A 20,304-nucleotide genomic window follows, 5' to 3' on the forward strand; every position below is an offset into this window, starting at 1 on the left:
AGTGATTTTTTTAGATGAGGTTAGGATGTGTTTCTAAAATGCTTTTTGGATTGTAATTTTTTTTTTCTTATATATCATTTATTGATATCATAATACGGTTGAACATACTGTCATTTAAAGAGAAATAAGATACCAAGCGACAAACAAAAACAATAAGTCATACGGAGACAGGCAACACCGTGAAGAAGAAGAAAAAAGAACACCGGAACCATCAAAAGAAAGGGACGTCCTTGTTTCTCACTTTCGGCCAAAATTGCAGGATTTCCCTATTTTGTTCTATTGGTTTTATAATACTTAAAACCATTTTTTATCGTCAACATACACCCGGATAAAGCGAAGACTGTCGTTAGGAAGTATAGCTTGTCGTATACCCGTATAGAGCACATCTTTGGGTGTTTAGACTGTGCAATTTAACTGAGTTTTCATTATGTAAATATAGTTTTTTTCACGGAAGCATTCCATATAATATTCAAACATTTATGTATACATTAGAATGATCTGTGTATATATAATTTGTGTTTGCATGTTTAATATGATTGTGTGAACAAGATATCGTTGTATTTGTATTTAGTTTAAAATATCTTTTCTGTTGACGTTTTGATTTTCACCTGTTTAAGACAGCTAAACATTGTAAATCAAATGAGAAAACTTTGCACAAACTGTTTTTGTATTTATTCTATCTTATCTGTTCAGAGCACACATCTCACTGTTTATATGTATAATTTAACTTGGATTAATAGCAAAAAGTCAATAATTTCGCGTGACGAGTATTTGTTAACTAGAATACACAAAAACGGCGATAATTCTGTGGATTTAGGGAATAGGAGCAAACATTTTACAACAGAATAACCGTCAAAGGTCATATTGAAGCAATCTTAAATAAATTTGTTGTTTCGATAAAAAATAGACAAATTAATAATTTGCGATATGATGAAACAGCTTGGTGCAAACAGCCCTTGAAACCCTATGTACATAACAACGTGAAGATTTTCAGTATTTACAATAGACAAACAATCAGAGAAGCACATTACTAGAAGTACGCTTGTGTCAATCGTGTAATCTCGAACTTCATCAATTAATATTTTAAGGTTAGCAGAGTGGCTCTACCACGTCATATTGAATAGACAAAACGTTTCAGGAACGACGATGGCACGAGTTCCGTTTTACGCTAACATTGTGCATGATATTGGAATCATTTTATAATCGGATGAAGCTATTCTATTTTTACATAATAAATCTGCGGCGGATAGAACGAACAGAATAGTCGTAAAATCTTTTTGTGTGTTTTTCTGTTATGTTCTTAAAATGTATTTTACCGTCAGCCATGTTGTTTCATTGAGACTTGTGATTCATTTGGGAAGGATTTATTTAATCATGAAAAAGGGATAAAAATCACGTTATAGACCAAGCCTGAGAAAATTTTAAAATTTCTATTTTTGTGAAGTTTGAACTCGTTTATATCTGTGTACTTTAGACGGAGTATTAACTAATTTACAACATGGACTTCAGCCGGGTGGTTCTGTAATCTCAGTCTACGTTAAGATAGCAGTAAAACTTTGCTCTCGTGATAAATCTTTACTGATAATGTCTTCCTCCTATAATACCGCTGTTTAGATTTTGTCCCAATTTTCTCCATTTAAATCCGTTTGAACGTTATACTGGCCCTTCCCTGGGTAATAAATTCATTGCTATACCCTTGACTTATATTACCCGCGCGATCATAACTACGTGAGTTATACTGCCAAGCAACGTGTCAGTGATATTATTACAATATGGCTGTTATAAACTATATCTACATAGACTTAATTTCCGTTCACAAAACCACGCTATCTAAGGGTATATAAAATGCATTGAGAACAGAGTTGATATGCCATATCTATTTGGCAGGTTTCTAATCTGCACCTTTATACAAAGTTCACGTCTTGGTTATATGATAACAGAGTTACTACATTTTAAATAGACAATCAGAAATATATTAATTACTAAGGATTATCAACTTTTTGAAAGCACAACCAAGAAATTTAGACGACTGAATTCAAGTTAAAGTTTTCTTTCTGCAATATCATGATTGACGAGTTGAGGTTTCCACACCCATCTGACTAACAGAAATGCGAAACTTAAAATATTTCTTATTTTTTGTAATATTTGCCGTAAAAAAAACTTCGAGAATGACGCGCATTAAATAATGATTGCAGACCTCCTTATGTGAAACAATATTGTAAAACACGAATTCTTAACAAGAAACAAAGATTTTTAAAGTCTTTTTAATATTCTAATATTTATTACCTAAGCGTCAGATGATAAGATGTTGTAAACCAAAGACGGCAATAAACAAACAATAAACAAGAACGGACAATATTTACACCGTGGTTTTATGGTGGATTTTACAAGATCTCAAGTACTGCCTTTATTGGAAGGGATATATAACTTGTCAAATGACATATGGGCTCTATATCCGTGACAGGAAATCTCAAAAACTTATAAAAAGCAGGCAGCTCATGGTTTCAGAGTAATTTAGAATTTTTATATCGGTCATATCTAAGTCTCCATCCGGTGTCCCTGGGTTGGTCGGACATGGGTAATCCTTTGTGAAGGGGTAGTAAGGTTAGTTATAGGACTATGTCGTTATCTCCGTACTCAACATACCACATTCTCTAACTTCTCTATCTTTGCCGAGGTGCGTCTATAATAAATTTATTGTCAGATCAATATAGTTAGTCAATATTTTGTGTGTATATAAACATTGTTTTACAAATAAAACCTCTACATTTGACTGGCTGTGATTTTTGTCTTAGTTTGTTTTGTATATAATTTTATCGCCCCTCTCCTATGCTATCCTTATGTAGTCTGTTTAACTCATTCAGTTGTTTAAGTTTGACTCTTTGGGGAATTATACTGATATCTGTCTTTTATTCTTCAATTTCTTAAAATGTTTCCTTGGATTTAAGATTTAAGATTGTGGGAATATATATCATATTATGCCTCTGTCCGTTAGAAAGTCTGACAATCAGCAACTTTGCTATAGAATGTTCGAAGGATTATTTCAATTTGTATGGTATTAAAACGGGTGCAATGTGAAGAACAGACAGCGACCAGATCAAACAGCAATGCTTAGTGACACCCTCAAGCGGGAAGTGAATATAAAGTTTTCACAGTTGTTATTGAATAAACAAGGTTAGAAGTCTAATAAAATTGCTCGAGAAGAGGGGAAATTGCTGTTTAAATTAATGAATTCATTTGACCTTTTATGCGATTTTTTACAAGATTATTAAATTGGTGAGACGAACCACGATCCTCAATAATATTGCTGTCGCTCTAATTAAATAGCCCACAAACAATTCCGTGTTTAACATGTGACAAATTGGCTTAAGTCAGATTATAGAAATTTTGACATTTTATTTTTATTATATTATGTGTATTGCTTTTTCTCTGGAATAATTTGATAATAATACCCAATGGGATGTTTTCTAGAAACAATTGCACTGGAAATTACAAGCGGAAGTTGTTTTTTTTTATTATTATCCAAACAAAATTGCTTTGTCGTTTCTGTTATGGCTTTGTCTGCTCAAAACTAGAAACCACATCTGAAAAAACTGGTAGCTTTTTCTGTTGTACATAGAAATTATATGCACGTTATCTTAAGGAAATCCATGTTCAAATATTAATTTGTTTTCAATTTTTCTGGAACAAAATAATAATTAGTTGTTGGGGAAACGTTCGTACGATTATCGGAGAAAAAAGGAGTTGAAAACAGACTAGAACTCAACACATGGTCTTAAGATTAAGATATGGCAATGCAGAGAGCTCAATTAATATTAAAACAAGTGAGAAAAGCTCAAATAAAGTAAATTATGGAAATAACCTTTAACGAAATTTATAAATTATAAAAAAAAAATGGGACTTCTAATTCCGGGCTTCGTCTCGTGGCAATCCGACAGGGTAAACGTGATAGAGCCCTGTTATGTATTTTTTCGAAGAACAGTCTTGACACGCTGAAATGAACCAATTTGTACAGAAATATATTTGTTATATGCAAAACTTACAATATGTAACTTTTATTTAGGAGTGTAATGCATAAGAATTTGTGAACAATTCTTTAAAACTGAAGTGCAATAGTATAAGAAAATGCAAGCTCACTATGGTAAATCAAGCCACTCATCCCTAAAATTCCTGTTGTATCAATGTGTTTCTCGGCTTTTAGCATGCATAAAAGTACAAGTAAAATTGTATAAAGAACTATCCTTTTATGTTTAATGGAAAAGTTTAATGGAATGCTAAATGTTATGCGTCATTCTGTTTTATCACGATACCAGTTATGGTGTAAACAACAATAAATGAATAAATTCCACCCTTCTTCTTATTTTCGTATGCTGCTGTAGTTGCTCGTCCAACTCCCATCCGTGTTTTGTATGAAACAATTTATTTTTAAACAAGATGTAATTTATCATTTTTGATTTACCTTAAATATCTATGTTTGTAAACATCATGCACTTTTGTACAAACACGGAACTCGTACATCCCTTTATGTGGTTTTGATTTGTGTATTTCAGAACTATTTAGAACTTGTACATCCCTTGTGTGGTATTGATTTGTGTACTTTTAGAACTATTTAGTGCTTATAGTTGCCTTTACACAAAACCGCCTGCAATCAGTTAACTGCAATACCATGCATATATTTTTTAATTCTGTAACTACTACTTATCAGTAGTGTATTACTAAAAAGATAAATACCATGCTTAAAAACTGTTAAAGTGCGTTTGTTACACTGCATAAAATTCTTATTTGTCTAACACGGATGCGTTTTCGGTTTTTTGTACTTCGGAATTACTTGATTTTTTTTTATACAAATGAATGTTAGAAATATTGTCTTTTATTTTTTTGTTAAAATAGAGTAGAGGCTTTTTCTAACTGTCTTTTTTTAAACTTTGCTTTTGTGTTGTTTCTCATACATTTGTTCCAGGTTCGGGAGAGGATTGAGCGCTCGCACGAATGTTAGATTATGCCACATCCTTGATGTGCCTGACTTAAGCCAGGAGCCTGTAGGTCAGAGGTTGGTGTCGGTTGCTGTCTACCATATATTGTCTTTGGGTTTTTTTTTATCATAAACTAAAACGCCAGTATTCTCCTTTGTAAATGGTCCATTTTGGTGGTTTGTGTTGGTTGCTGTCTTTCATCTTCTGTTTTTTTTTTGTTTTTTTTTTTTATCATAAACCAAGCCCTCAGTTTTCTCCTTTCAACGGTAAATGTTTCCATTTTGACGTTACAGTCTAGTTTCTTTACAAAGAATTCGTGGTGGTCTTTTGCACTTGCCAATGCACGGTCTGTCTAATAGACCGGTCTTCCCTTTTCTCTCACCAAAGAATACAGTGATATGAAACGGTGAAAAACCAAAGCAAACGGGCGATAAAAGTAAAAAGTACAATGACCTTTAGCCAGGTGAGAGAAACCTACGCTATATTCATCTGTCAAACCTAAGTACTCCACTTAACCGCCATTAACGGATGAATCTATACGATAGGATGATTGGACTCAATAAGTTTGTTTTCATTTTAACAATAACAGTTTACATGGTTACCATTAAAACTTGTCAGATGCATTTTAATAATGACATTTCGTCCTACTTTAAGTTCAAGTGCCCTCGGCCATTGCGATTTGACAAGCATGTTCTTTCTTCAACATCCCACAATAAATGTGAATGTAAACTCCAATTTTGAGATTTAAACCATGACAAAAATTCAGTCTGAGATCAACTTTTTTTAAAATAAGAACAGGGTTTCTATCTCTTTTATGGGAATGAGAAAAAAAAATTATAAGTTATCCATATCCGGTATCAAACTGAAACGGTTACAAGGTTTTTCGATATGCTTCGACCTTGACCCACTTGTTTTTTCAGTTACTAGTAACTATAATTGTTGCGTTTTCGATATGATGTCCAATTTTCAAATTCTTTTAGTGCATAGTCGGTAAGATTTTCGATTTTTTTTTTAATGAATTAAAAGTATAAGCCACTGCATTTGCATTGATATACGGGTATTATTTTTAGAAAACGAACACTTTTCAATCAATGGAACACGACATCTGATTATCCAGTTTTACATCATGCATTACAATTACATGGGTTTTCAATAAAAGATGAGGTATAAGGTCGTCAAGTTTTTATCCAAAGAAATATATGGATATCTTTAAATATTCATAATATTACTTTTTCATTAATTTCTTCATTCGCAATTTTTAAGGTTTCAAATTCATTAAATATGAAAAAGTAATTCTGATATTTCTTAGTTATTCATTACTGTATTACTTTCAAAAGATTCAAGTGGAAAATTGGAAGAAAAAAACTAGAATAATGATAAAACTTATAAGAAAGTGAAGCATGTGGATGCTAGCAATTTGTGCACGTGACACATACCTTGAAATGAGAGTATCTAATTGGATGAAGAAATGAAACAAAGACAATGTTCAATTTTGATTGGCAGTCGGCAATTGTAGGGAATCTGCTTTGTGCATATATTTCCTAAAGATAGACCTCTACTTTTTAAATATATTTGAATAGCACATGTCACCAACTACAAAAAAAAACAGTTAATGATTTGTTGTGGTCAACAAAAGCAATTCGGTTAAAATGAGTAAAACCTAGCGTACCATGATTATTTCTCCATGTTTAGAAGCATGTATCATCACTCAATCGTCAAACAATCAGCAAAACAGACTTTAACGAGAGCAAAACAAAACTATACAACTATTTCACGAGAAGAAAAATAAAACAAAAATGTTTTAAAATATTATCGATCAACAAAGATACCGGAAAATCTTCGTGATAATGTTAAAATTACCAAGTTTACAAATGAGGAACGCCATTAAAAGTCTGTTCTTCAATCAAGCTAATATCATCGCACAATCACAATAACACTCAACGATAATTAAATAGCTTTAGACTAAACACGAAGTTTTCTCGGGTTCGTGACGGGAAATACGGATAATTCGTTGTCAGTGATTAGATCGTAGGAAGCTTAACATCGCCATCTTTGTTATGTCGGAAATGTAAAGTCACTCAAAACATTTATCTAAATGTGATAAATTATGCAGAAACTAATAAGTCTTAACACAGACTGAAACCCCATTAAAGCGTTTTTAATCAAATTTGCCATCTGAGATATGACAATGCGGCATGGCAATGTTATCGCTCCAAACATCGTGTACTGTGTAAATCTATAGGGTTACCGAAGCGGCTCTGTTGCAAGATTATAAAAAATATGAGATACCCTTTAAAACAGATACCCTAATATGAATTAGAACATTGGGATAAACGTAAACATGAGATAGCTACCCAACAAAAAACATACAATACTGACAATAAGTTTTGAATAGAACGAACTCCAATAAACCACGAGAACAACATAAGATGTCGAAAGTCAGAGATACATTTTAGAACTAGAGAAATATAAACCATTAAGACTTGAAGCATTTGCATTTATTCCTGAGTTTTATTTGTTCATTATTGAGTGTTTTAAGATTAGTCACGTTGTTTGTCTTTTCGTCTTTGTTTTTTTTAATTTGCCGTCTTTCGCCTTAACAATATGTAAACAACACAACGTAGTGAACTTATAAGTAAAATGACCATATAGAACTCGCCATTTTAATCGATTTACTGCTATTTGGTGTGTTTAAGTAGACGTTTTTATTCGCGAAGCTTTACATCTAGTCAGTCAGTGATAGTTTTCTTCTTTTCGGAGTCGTTTATGTCTGACATCCAAGCTATTTAAAACTTGAAACAATACATTCATAAAAGAATCTCTGTTTTCCAGGTAGAAGAAGTATTTATCTAGAGAAATTAGAAACACCTGATCGTTGTAAATCTAAGTTTGACCCTATTTTGTAAAGATATGAAGACGTATTTGTGTTGTCTTGTTTCAAGTGTTCGGTATATATCATTTTAAATAACAAGTTTATCAATTGGACTCGCTTTACCTGGGCGTTTAATCAAACGATGACAGCGATCGGAAGTGAGGTCTCATGTACAGATAATCTGGTTCCTCTGCTTACTTAACGGGGAACCATGTCAAAAATATGACAGGAACCGGTAGTGATGACTTGTTACTATTTATCTGGTTCTGATCGTTTAATTCATATTATTGTTCGATGATATAAAACAGGAACCAGATCAATGTATGTTCGATTTGAATTGACTGCCGATGTTGTGCGCACGTGCGATCGTTTAATTTCACGGAACGTCGATTCCCATACACGTGTATGGAGTGAGTTAACCAACAAATCTGAAAGAAATGATCTTTTATATTTATAATGTGGCTAAAATTAGTAATTACAAAATAGAAAGGATGAATTAATATACTTTATAACACGGCATAGGGTTGAGGTGAACGAAGTTAAAATAATATTTAATCTAATTCCATTCTTTTATCCATTAAAGACTAAAAGGCACCAGCCGTTTTATAGTTGGTGATTTTATGTTGATTGAGTTTTTTTTCTTCATTCAAGCTCAAACGTACTTTTTCTTTAATTGCATTTTTTCTATAACATATACGAGTGATGTTATGCGGGTAATGTTAAAAATATCTTTCCCAAGTGTAGGACAATTTTCTTCAAAATATAGTAATCCCTACTGTTTAAACTTGCGCCATCCATTCAACCTATATGCGACCTGCGCTTACTTACAAAATTGTGAGTATAAAACCCTATGTAAATTGTAAGATTTATCATGTGCAGGGGCAAAAGTGTTCACCAGACGTGAATGCTTTTTGACTATTTTGTAACCATCGCACACATAGTAATTGCATGTTTCTCATAGGCTCAGCACCAACAGTTCGGAAAGCAAAAGTCTATTATGTAAACACACGTTTAGAATTTGTCTTTATTTCGCAACAGACGTTTATTAATGAGTCAATTATCAGGAAATTAACTTAATGGATTAAAATAAAAAAATAAGTCTTACAGTTCAATATATTATTGTTATTTGAACGCTAAAAAAAAGACTGTCGAAATATACTTTAAAAAAAAATGTTACCGAAACATAATTATATATGAGACGTTAAAGTTATGCCTCAGTAGTATTGATATGTTTGTTTCTGAAAAAGATAAAAGATAATAATAGACGTTGATGACCATTTAAGCACAAAGAAGAAATGAATTTTATTCACGTAGAAAATGTCAGATTTTCAATAATGTATTTTTAAGGAGAGATGGTCAACATGAAAGACCTGCATAAAAATAAACTATTAAGTATTGCCAACTGCATTGTAATTTTTTCGTTAACAACATTTGTGAATAGGCGAATTATGGGGCATCTTCGGTTTTAAACCTCAACGGTCATTGCAAGTCACGAATCGTCAGCTTTCAAATATCTTGGCAATTGTTTTACTTTAAGGATGTTAGCACCTTCCAGATGCTCATGTTTGACAGGACGAATTTGGAGTTAAATCTATCTCGTTAAAGTTTTATTCTAAATCATTGGATTAAATATTAAAATAAAAAGTTATTTAATTTAAACATTTGATTAAATTTTGCCCTGAAAAAAAAATGATTAGGGTCAGATTCCATTCCATTAATATTTGTTCATTTCAAGTCATTGTACATCAATATGTATAATAGTAACGAACGGGTAAAACCTCCCCACTCCTCCACAAAGAAAATGGTTGTGGAATTTTAACTCATACCACTTTTTAGCAACCAGGACAAACGCGTCGGGTGTCTTTAGTGAAAGTTTGCTCGTCACGAGTCTAGGAGGAATCCGATCCTTGCATGGTCGACCCAAACAGCATGGAAAGTCATAAAATTAGTATGTTCTTCTTCCTTTCTTCAACAAATACGTTGCATTTAGCATTGACAGCACAGTCTGTACGACTCGAAGTCAGAATAAAGTCTCCGTGTAGGTAACTTCACTATTTAAATAAATTACCCCAAAGTATGCCAATTGCCGCCTGATAGACAAGATTTGATGGTTTTCCAGTCTTACTGGACATTAGCATTTATGGACAATGAACAAATCTAACAACAACGCAACATATAAAACAAAATATTTTTCACACTATATCGACAGAATCGTAGTCTGAAATTATCAATCAACTTATAAGCTTATATGAAATAAACATTTCTTGTTACATCTCGTTTAGAACGAGATTATACTTATGATAGCAAACACGTTAAAGTTACATGATACAGGGTAATAAGATTTTGTTATTAACCCATAAAGACCTATTATCACCTTTGATTTGATCTTTATCTTATTTTGAAAATAACGGTTCTGATATATAAACAGTGATTTATCCGTGTCCCATTCAACATGGCGGTTCCTTTGGTTGATGACCTTTATTCATTTAAAAGTATTAAATCTGCCTTTTTATTATCCAAATAACGCATTAATAAATAGAAGAAAATAATTATTTGTATAATAGATCAGTTAAATGTTTTTCTAATGACTTTCACAAGAATAGTATATCTCGCCACTACGGTACAATACAGTCAAAATAAAAGAAAACAAAAAGTAAAATGATTTTAGCTATTTGTTCTTCATATACACTTACAACTGTAAATATTATCAATATAACAGGACAATTATATGTATAAAGAGAAAATGCACAATTGAAAGAATTATTAAATACGTAATGTCGTCTGCGTTCTGGTTGTTTTCGTGATCATAAGGATTACCACTTGAGCACTCGTAGACTATTTAAACTGAAAAGACAGAAAATGGTCCTTGTCGCTAACATGTAAAACTGCTTTGATATTTTGGGAATTGATTGACTTTTCATTTTAAAAAGGGAATATGGACACTGTTAGAATTGCCTGTTGTTTTTTTATTGATACCACGTTGCACATTTTTGATTTTAACCTCGAAACTTAATATATTCTCGTAATTTTTTACAGCTTTGAAAGAAATTTGGGACAGTTCTAGAGGCGTTCGTCCATTATTGACACAATTCATTGTCAGTTTAGCCACCCTGTCCAATCTCCTTGCACCATTTTTTGTCTGTCAAGCCATCCTGTCCAATCTTCATATTTAAACGATATAACATGCAAGTGCTTGTTCCAGATGGGTGTTCCGGGGATAGAAACCCCCCCCTTTTTCGAACGATCAATGCACATTTGAATGGGAACACACGGTTGGAACACCCACCCCCCCCCCCACCCCCTCCCCATTTATCCCCCTTTTGAAAATGACTAGATTCGCCCATGCCATGTTACCATATAAACAAAGATGTAACGGTTGTATATGTGCACTTATAGTTGCACGTATTACCACAACATTTGTGCGCATTATCATTACATTTAAGCGAACTACTATCGCATTTGCGCATTAAATTATCTTATAATTTGCGCACATACTGTTTATAATACGGGGTCGTACAGATAAACAGTTCATTTGCGCATTTATTTTACAAGTAAATAAAGGTTACTTTTAGAATGTTAACAGGATGCATCATATCGTATGAAAATATAACTTGTTACTTCCAGAAGTTTAATTTGGTTCTCGGCTGAGTGTTACACTTTGTTCATAAAACGTCTCTTAATAATATGCGGATTCCAGTTTACCGAAAGTTATAAGTTCAGTGTGGTCTCGAGGTAGTCTTGGCATATTCTTTTGGTTTCTTGGGTTTCTATCTCATTAACGTTTTTCATAAAGGTCATAGGCTTTTTCTATCTTTTATTTTGGAAATATTTATAGAGAGTTCTTTTTGCAATTTGGACGGAATAAATTAATTAACGTTTTGTCATATGGACATTTAAGAAAAGCTTGTGTCAAAAAACCGATAGCAATAAGATTTTTTCGATTGTTGGGTTACTTTTGTTTTTATGTTCACGAAACTGTGACGTAAAAATTCGAAAGTAAAAGTTTTTTTTCAAAATATCATCGAAAATATTATATTTATTTATTTTGAGGTTGTTGTTTTTTCTTGACTATCCATGCTTTATGCATTCCTATTTGTTATTATTATTTTTAGATGAGAACTTTTTTGCTCCTTTGCTTTCTTGTATGAACGTGGCAGCTATCCTGGTTGGCCTCAGAAAGACTGTAAATAGAGGTAAAACTTATTAAAAATAAATATGTTTAACCATTTCAACTCTCTTGTGTACTGTAAATATGAATATATAATATGTAATATAATTCATATTTGCTCAATGTCTCAAACTTAACAGGTTTTTTTATGCACTTACATGAGAAAAAAATGAATATTGCTTTCAGAGAGTTAATTTCAAACAAATTTGTATAAGATGAATTTTACAACAATTTTAAATCATATTGTTTAAACTGTTTATAGCTGTTTGTCTTGGGTAAATATGAATTTCTATTTGTACTCTGTACAGATTGGCACAGAACACATGTTTAATGAAAAACCATAGGCTTAAGATTGTCTAAAAGTAGGCAAAAATAGGAGTTTTTATTTCGTTTTTTATGATATTTTTTTTTACATTTTGTAGGGGAACTTTTATAAAACTTCTGTTAGCAAACTTGTGCTCGTTGGATTTTGGGATTTCGGCATTCCTCATTTTGTAAGTATAACTGTGTCCATGGAATGTCCATTTTCATAGGCCAGCTTAAAGTTTTAATAATTTGTTTTTGAAATGTTATTTTTGGGGGTAGGGGAATAGGCTTCTATTTCCATTTTAAAGATAAATCTATTTATATAATTCGTAAAATCGTGAAAATGACAAGGTAACTTAATTCCTGCATGGTATTCGGGGATTATCATATTTGTCATAGATATATGAGGTATTTTGTGACTTTTTTTAGTAGGTGCAAGACATGATCTAGACTCTAATTAGAATGGACAAAACATGTTTTAACTGTGTCTAATATCTAATCGATGTGTGAAAAGGAGGCGTTTTTACATCAAAATGATCTAGACTAAACACAATACCATCCGACTATACTGTTGTTTGTCATAGTGTTGTAGTCACAGTTTTCAAATTGAACTACATTTTTTTTTTTTTTTTTTTTTTTTTTTAATATTTTCCCTTAAAAAGATCATCCAGATTTTGATCCTAAAACACTAATATTCCGTAATTTTATGTCAAGAGGGAACATATTAATCAGAGATGTTTCTTAGACATAGTTTAGGCCTGTGACTTTTTTTCATCATCAGCAAATAAAAGAATTTACAATTCCATTTTCTCAATATCAAATTGCAGGCCTAAATTTTGCGTTATATTTCAATTACAAATATAAAATTGAGAATGGAAATGGGGAATGTGCCAAAGAGATAACAACCCGACCATAGAAAAAACAACAGCAGAAGGTCACCAACAGGTCTTCAATATATCTAAAAGAAGATGTGGTATGATTGCCAATGAGACAACTCTGTTCTTTCTGTCTGAAATAAAGGTTGCCAAGATCTACAACATAAATTGAAAATAAGCAACGGTTAGCACGGCCTTTTTTTTATTTCAAATTCATACTTTAATGAATAATTCCAAGCGTACACGAATATGATTTTATTTGACCATAAAATGACTTAATTTTGACGTATATCTTTTTTTTTAATTTGTCCTCTAGTGTTATGAAAACTAAAAATATTTTTTATCTTCAAAACACTGATCTCAAAGGGTCATTCTAAATTTTCATCTTCTGTTGTACTCAAAACAACACAAAAATAAATATCAGACCTCAAGTACGCAAAGTAACTACCCAAAAAAAATAATTGTATTTTTTTTCAAGAGTTTGATTAATTAATAAACAAAAGTATGAAGACGTACAACAATTCAACAATCTCGGCCGTATCATTTCAAATATTTACCATGTGTATCCTATTGGATTGAATTTCTTATGTCTAAAATGTTTTATTGCTTTTTTTTATAACTTTTGTTTCTGATTTTATGTCGAATATTTACAAATAAATTTACTCTCAAAATTGTACGGATTATTTGGTCAACCGTTATACGGAAACCGCATTAATTTGTGGTTTTATTTTACCATACTAATATCAAATTATTATTCCTTTATCGAAGTATTAATTGTATAATTAACTTTATTTTTATTATTATTCGGAGATTATTATGATTCTATTTTAATCTTGTTTATGTGTACTTATGGGTTTTGAAATATCCATTCAAGAAGATTTATAATTGTTATTTGGGTGAAAAAGAAGATATTTATGTGATTATCAGTTGTGGAGTTACGAAAATTATCTATTCTAAGTTTATTCCGTTGACACTTACCAAAGTAGAAAAAATCAATTATATTACAAAGTAAATTGTTTGAAATTTTTCTACCAATTAAAAAAAGATTAAACAATTAAAAGGTGTTTACAAGATTACACAATGCATTATGGGTACATTTCATTTTGTCCTTTTTAATGTACCTGTTCTTTTTTATAAAGCAAATGATTACTTTTGTTTGTAATTAACAAATGGACAACAAACAACCCTATTCAATTTCAGTATAAAACAAATTTATATATTAGCAAGTGAAAGTTTCAAAAATGAAAGTTTTTATTCAAAAGTACATGAGAAATTTTTGCCACGAGAACAAATGCCAAGCTTAAGTAAATATATAAGTAATTGGTGCCTGTGTCTCCATAAAGAGTTTGTCCATGTTGACAAATATTTACCCGGAAAACGACCATGTTTACTTATTACACGAAATCAATGGACGGTCCAAGTTCATATCTTTCATCTTGGGACTTTTTTGAAAACCAATTAGGACCGCATTAGTTTACATGGACTTTTATAATGTATGTTTGCTTATTAGCGCGGTGTTAGTGAATTGATTGAAGGTTTATTAAGACGTTAGGGATATACAAACAAAAACATCTTTACAACAAACACTACAAAATAAACATGTGCTAAATGCTGAATAAACTTCGAACTTTTGGAAGAATTTACTAAATTAAGTCTGTCACCTATAAATGTTTTCATACAAAAAGGTGTTAAAATTACACAAAAGTGATAAAATTCCACAAATATTACAGATTAATACAAATTAAATAGTCAAAACAAAGTTGTAGCTTTTTTCTCATGAATTTCTCAAAATTTGAAAAAAAAATATATATATATAGAAAAAGAAGTATTTTCATGCGCACTTGAAGGAAATAAAGCTTTGAATAATTATTAGATACTGTCCTCTTTCTTCTGAACAAATTGGTCTCTATTTATGATCTATGCTAACTTAAATTGAAACCTCATGTTTGCTTGATGCCTTTATCTTGTACATAAATTACTTTTATCTCACTTAAAGGTACTTATAAGCAACTTGCAAGCCGTTCTTTCGAATGTATATACTTCTCAATGAATATATGGCATCTTTTATTGTATACAGTTAGTTGCAGCTAGACTAAAAGAATTTAGACAACATGCAATGCAGTGCCCTATCAGAAAAAATAATTTAGAATTTGGATAAAATTGTTCCGAGTATACAAATGTCAGGAAGACAACGAAATATTAACATAAAGGGCAATAACATTTAAAAACATTCTAACAATAACATAAGACTTCATAATCCTTCCCCAGAAACGTATAGCAAACTTTTCAGAAAGGCAAAACTATATAAACCGACACCGCTAAGGTACCGACCATTCAATTTTAAACGAGATTTTGACAAAAAAAAATTTAGAAAAAAATATTTGTTTTAGAAGAGAAGCGAAAAATTCCTTATTTGTGGTATGATTTTTTTTAAATTAAGAAGAATTTTAAAAATGTTTGCTCCCATATGTTATCATTTTTTTTATTTTATTTTATTAGAGTTGATAATTACAAGGCGACAAAAAAATTAATGATCGATGCTTAACTTTATTAGTAATAGTCCGTGTATATTTTCCAGAAAACCAAAGTATTGTGAAAATCAAGAGCAATACAACCGATATACTGCAGACAAACAAACAAGTTAAAACTCATAAAAAAAATAGCAAACTTGTAATTTCGTGCGAAAGACGAATCATGGCTTTCGTCTATACATAAGACTAACCCGTGAAGCTCGTATCAAAACTGTTGGAAGGCTATTTCAAAAACGTAGTTGAAGACTATTAAACACCCCTGCAAATTTAGAAAAGTACTAAATATACAGGAAAGGCAATATATGCGCAAAATTTAGAAAAGCACTAAATATACAATATATGCATGACATTAGAAAATTCTTAGTTTTTCAAATAATTCAACATTTTACACAAATCAGTTAATTTACAAAAAAATTAATATATCAATGACGGTAAATCTGTTTGCTCCAGGGATGCGAATCACAATTTTTTTGTTAAAAATTAAAACAAAAACCCGATAAAAGATAAAAAGAAAGATGACAAGAATTAGATATCTGAGGACTGAACAGACAAAACTAACCAAACTGAGACATGTATATGTCTATACATAAGACTAACCCGTGAAGCTCGTATCAAAACTGTTGGAAGGCTATTTCAAAAACGTAGTTGAAGACTATTAAACACCCCTGCAAATTTAGAAAAGTACTAAATATACAGGAAAGGCAATATATGCGCAAAATTTAGAAAAGCACTAAATATACAATATATGCATGACATTAGAAAATTCTTAGTTTTTCAAATAATTCAACATTTTACACAAATCAGTTAATTTACAAAAAAAATAATATATCAATGACGGTAAATCTGTTTGCTCCAGGGATGCGAATCACAATTTTTTTGTTAAAAATTAAAACAAAAACCCGATAAAAGATAAAAAGAAAGATGACAAGAATTAGATATCTGAGGACTGAACAGACAAAACTAACCAAACTGAGACATGTATATGTCTTCACTAGACGCGTATCTGGTCCGAGACCACCATTGTCGTCCCTTGATTTTCGTTGTTCATATAGTCCCTAGTGTTGACAGTGAGTTACTTGCCATTAATATTTTATACTCCTTCCAAATTTATTTCTCCATGTTTAATGCCTCAAATTGCAAGAAGGGGGTGAAATTACACTGTAAAAAAATGTGGGTCCAGAATTTTAAAGGAAAGTAGTGATTTGGTCCAGCTGGAAAAGGTTTAAAATTAGCACTTCGGAAGCTGTCAAGAGATTTCAAGACGCCCTAAACATAAAATTGTCCATATTTTGAGTTAGAGACGATGAAGTTTTCTTTAATTTTGATATAATTAGTAGTACAAAACACTGTAAAAGTTTCTTTGAGAAAGCGCAGGTGGGATTTTTTTTATTTCCATTTATTCTTCTAAAAGAAATGCACTACGAAATAATTGTGGTCTCGGACCATCTTTACAATATGTCAAGTAAGCATTAAACTTTTACTTTCTCAAGTTCAAGTCTCGTCGTGACATAGCCAATAGCGGAGGTACTGACGCGGCGTTTAATTGCTTTCATTGAAATCAATATATTGTGTAAAGAAAATTCCGTTTTAAAACAATATATATCATTAAAGAATTCTAGACAAAATATGATTTTGATTAATTGTTATTCTACTTTTCCAATGCTTCAATTTTTTTTAACAATAACCTATTACGAATGAATTATATAAAGCTTAGATAATTAGAGGTTATAAAACATAAATTATTCATACAACCGTTATTGACTCTGAGTTTTATGTTTTATTTCATTAATAGATTATAAAAAATAAACCGAAAGCCGGCTGTGTCTACAGACTGTGCTTTTATTGAAGTTATCATATACACATAAAATATTTGTCCGTTGTAAATACACCAGATTAAATTGTAAACAATCCAATGATTTGCTTATTTCATTATTTTTGTTTAATAAAAACTTATTCCTATAGACTTTAGCTGAAGTGTACAGATATAAATGCCCATTTTATGTTCTTTTTATCATAATTTGTCTAAATGAGGATACGAGAACTAACTGTATTAGGGCTTAATGTAAAAACAAATCTTTTTTTTCAGAGTTTTTGTTTTTGAGTGAGGAGAAGGCTCTTACAACGTATAATACCGCCTAAAAGTACTTGGTTCTGTTTGGCTTTCTACATGCAACTGTGATGAAAGAATATTAATTATCGTTTGCGAATGGAAAAACTATTTACCAAGTTAAGGATTTATCATATGTGTGGATTACATACTTTTCAATTAAAATGGTTTGTATCGTGTTAGAAGTAGGTAAGATCGTTTCGAATAATGAAATAAAAAATGTTGAACATTAATTTGCAATTCTGTCTTTTTTTCATGAAAAATTGTAAAAATAATGTCATCAATCTTCTTATTTATTTTATATCGATTATAATTCTCTTTTTAAAGTACCATCAATAATTGATTTCTGCTAATTGTCCAGTGACAAATAGTTCATGCGTATTCACCTCCATAGGTGATCAACTGATCAAAATACCAAACAATCTTTATCCAGAAGACATTACAACAAGCATCTTTGTGAATAAATAAAAAAAATATTTGAAATATATCACACAGAGTCCCTGATTAATATATCCCAGTTTGAAATCTTGACCTATTGTAAAGACAAAAGTTTGATGACAAAATGTTAACCTTTACATGTGTTGTTTTTATGTGTGTGCTGTTGGGTTGCTGTTTCTTTGTTATACTATATACTTATCTCCCGTTTAGATTACTTAAGAGTATAGCAAGGTGTAGTTCGTTTGAAGCTCTGATTCCTTTCACGGATTTGGCTATACTTTTTGGACCTTTTGGATTATAGCTCTTCATCTTTTATATAAGCTTTGGATTTCAAATATTTTGGCCACGAGCATCACTGAAGAGACATGTATTGTCGAAATGCGCATCTGGTGCAAGAAAATTGGTACCGTTAATTTTATTATTGATATAGTGTACCAAGTCAGGAATATGACAGTTGTTTCCCATTCATTTGATGTGTTTAAATAAGGTTTTGATTTTGTCATTTGATAAGGGACTTTCCTTTTTGAATTTTACTTTTGAGTTCGTTATTTTTGTCATTTTATTTTTGTCATATACAAGCAATTTAAGATTTTAGATAAATTGGAAGTTAAAGCTACCAACAAATATGCCAGTATCAATTAAAAGCGTTGGTTACATGCATTATTCAGCTACATCAAAAATGGTGTATATTCAGAAAAAAAATCTATGTGTAAACATTCGGACAGCTCTTTATATGTATATTTGAAACGATATAATCTGAACCAAATTATTCAATTAGCTTATTATGACTTCGATGGAGGGTTGTCTCATTGGCACTCATACCACATCTTATTATATCTATTAATATGTAAGAAAAAAATATATATATATATATTTTAACAAAGCCAAGAGTAGAACTGTTTTTGACATTGCATGCAACGGATTTCGCATATAACAATTGTGCACTTTTGCCTAATTGTCAGTGTGCACTTTTTGCTTTATTGTGCACGTTTGTTAAGCAAACGTGGCAAAACAGATTTAATTTATTAGTATTCCCTTAACACAAGGCCGATGACGTATGTGATTGCAAAAATAGAGATAAAGCTGTTTTTGTGAATTATCTTTATTTAAATAAGCTGTTGATTTTTTCTTAGTATTAATTTGATATGCATTTTTTTTCTTCATTTTCTTGACTGATTTTTTTGTCAATGGCATATACATCATTTGAAAAAACATTTATTTTATAAATGACATGAATGCACGTATGATCTTTAGTTCACATGTTATAATATACTGTGTATTTTGATATTTTATACGGAATTGAAAAAAAACATTTTTTCTAAAAATGCCGTCCGCAGTGGCACAACAGAGAGAACTGTCCGTATATTTATAAGTAAAACAATTTCCATACATTATCTCAGAAAAATTATCACCTAAATAAATACAAAAATAACAAGAGTCATGTTGAAATACAAGACAGCTAACATATGATTACAAACATTATAAACAGTAATATCTAGATACAAAAATTACAAGACAGTCAAGTCAAAATATCAAAATTAATAGATGGCCAAGTCTGAATACAAAAATTCAAGACATTCATTGTCTATAAAACAAAAATTACAAGACAGTCTCGGTCTTGCTAGAAGTAAAAACAAAAAATTACAAGACTGGGGCCGGTTTCACGAAGCTATCCTAAGACATGTCATAAGATATATCTTAGGACATGTCTTATGATCCTCTTATGACTATCCTAGGACATATCTCAGACCTCGTCTCGAACCTGTCTTAGGATGATCTTAGCTAAGACATCCTAAATCTGTCGCAAATTCTTTAAATGTTCAAATATAAATATGATTTACGGAAAAAATCATGTAAATGTAGTATTCTTACCATAAGTTATTCTAAACGTATTGATTAATATAATGACATGATTTGCAAAATAAATATAAAAAAAATAAAAGTTATTTATATATAAATTATCTTTAAACAATACATCAATATAAATATGAAATTTTTAATGCAAAATTAAGAAAAAAAGAATATAAAATGATG

At 30.9% G+C, this 20,304-nt stretch overlaps 1 long non-coding RNA gene across 1 annotated transcript; it reads left to right on the plus strand.

Annotated features, from left to right (window-relative positions):
• Nucleotides 1–2,855: 2,855 nt before the first annotated feature.
• Nucleotides 2,856–17,995, plus strand: LOC143069413 (uncharacterized). Its single transcript, XR_012976390.1, has 4 exons — nt 2,856–3,174; nt 11,958–12,038; nt 12,436–12,507; nt 17,812–17,995. It is a non-coding gene; the product is annotated as an uncharacterized LOC143069413 (long non-coding RNA).
• The last annotated feature ends 2,309 nt before the right edge of the window (nt 17,996–20,304 follow it).

This window comes from Mytilus galloprovincialis, chromosome 3 (genome assembly GCF_965363235.1).
Source record: "Mytilus galloprovincialis chromosome 3, xbMytGall1.hap1.1, whole genome shotgun sequence".
Classification (NCBI taxonomy): domain Eukaryota; kingdom Metazoa; phylum Mollusca; class Bivalvia; order Mytilida; family Mytilidae; genus Mytilus; species Mytilus galloprovincialis.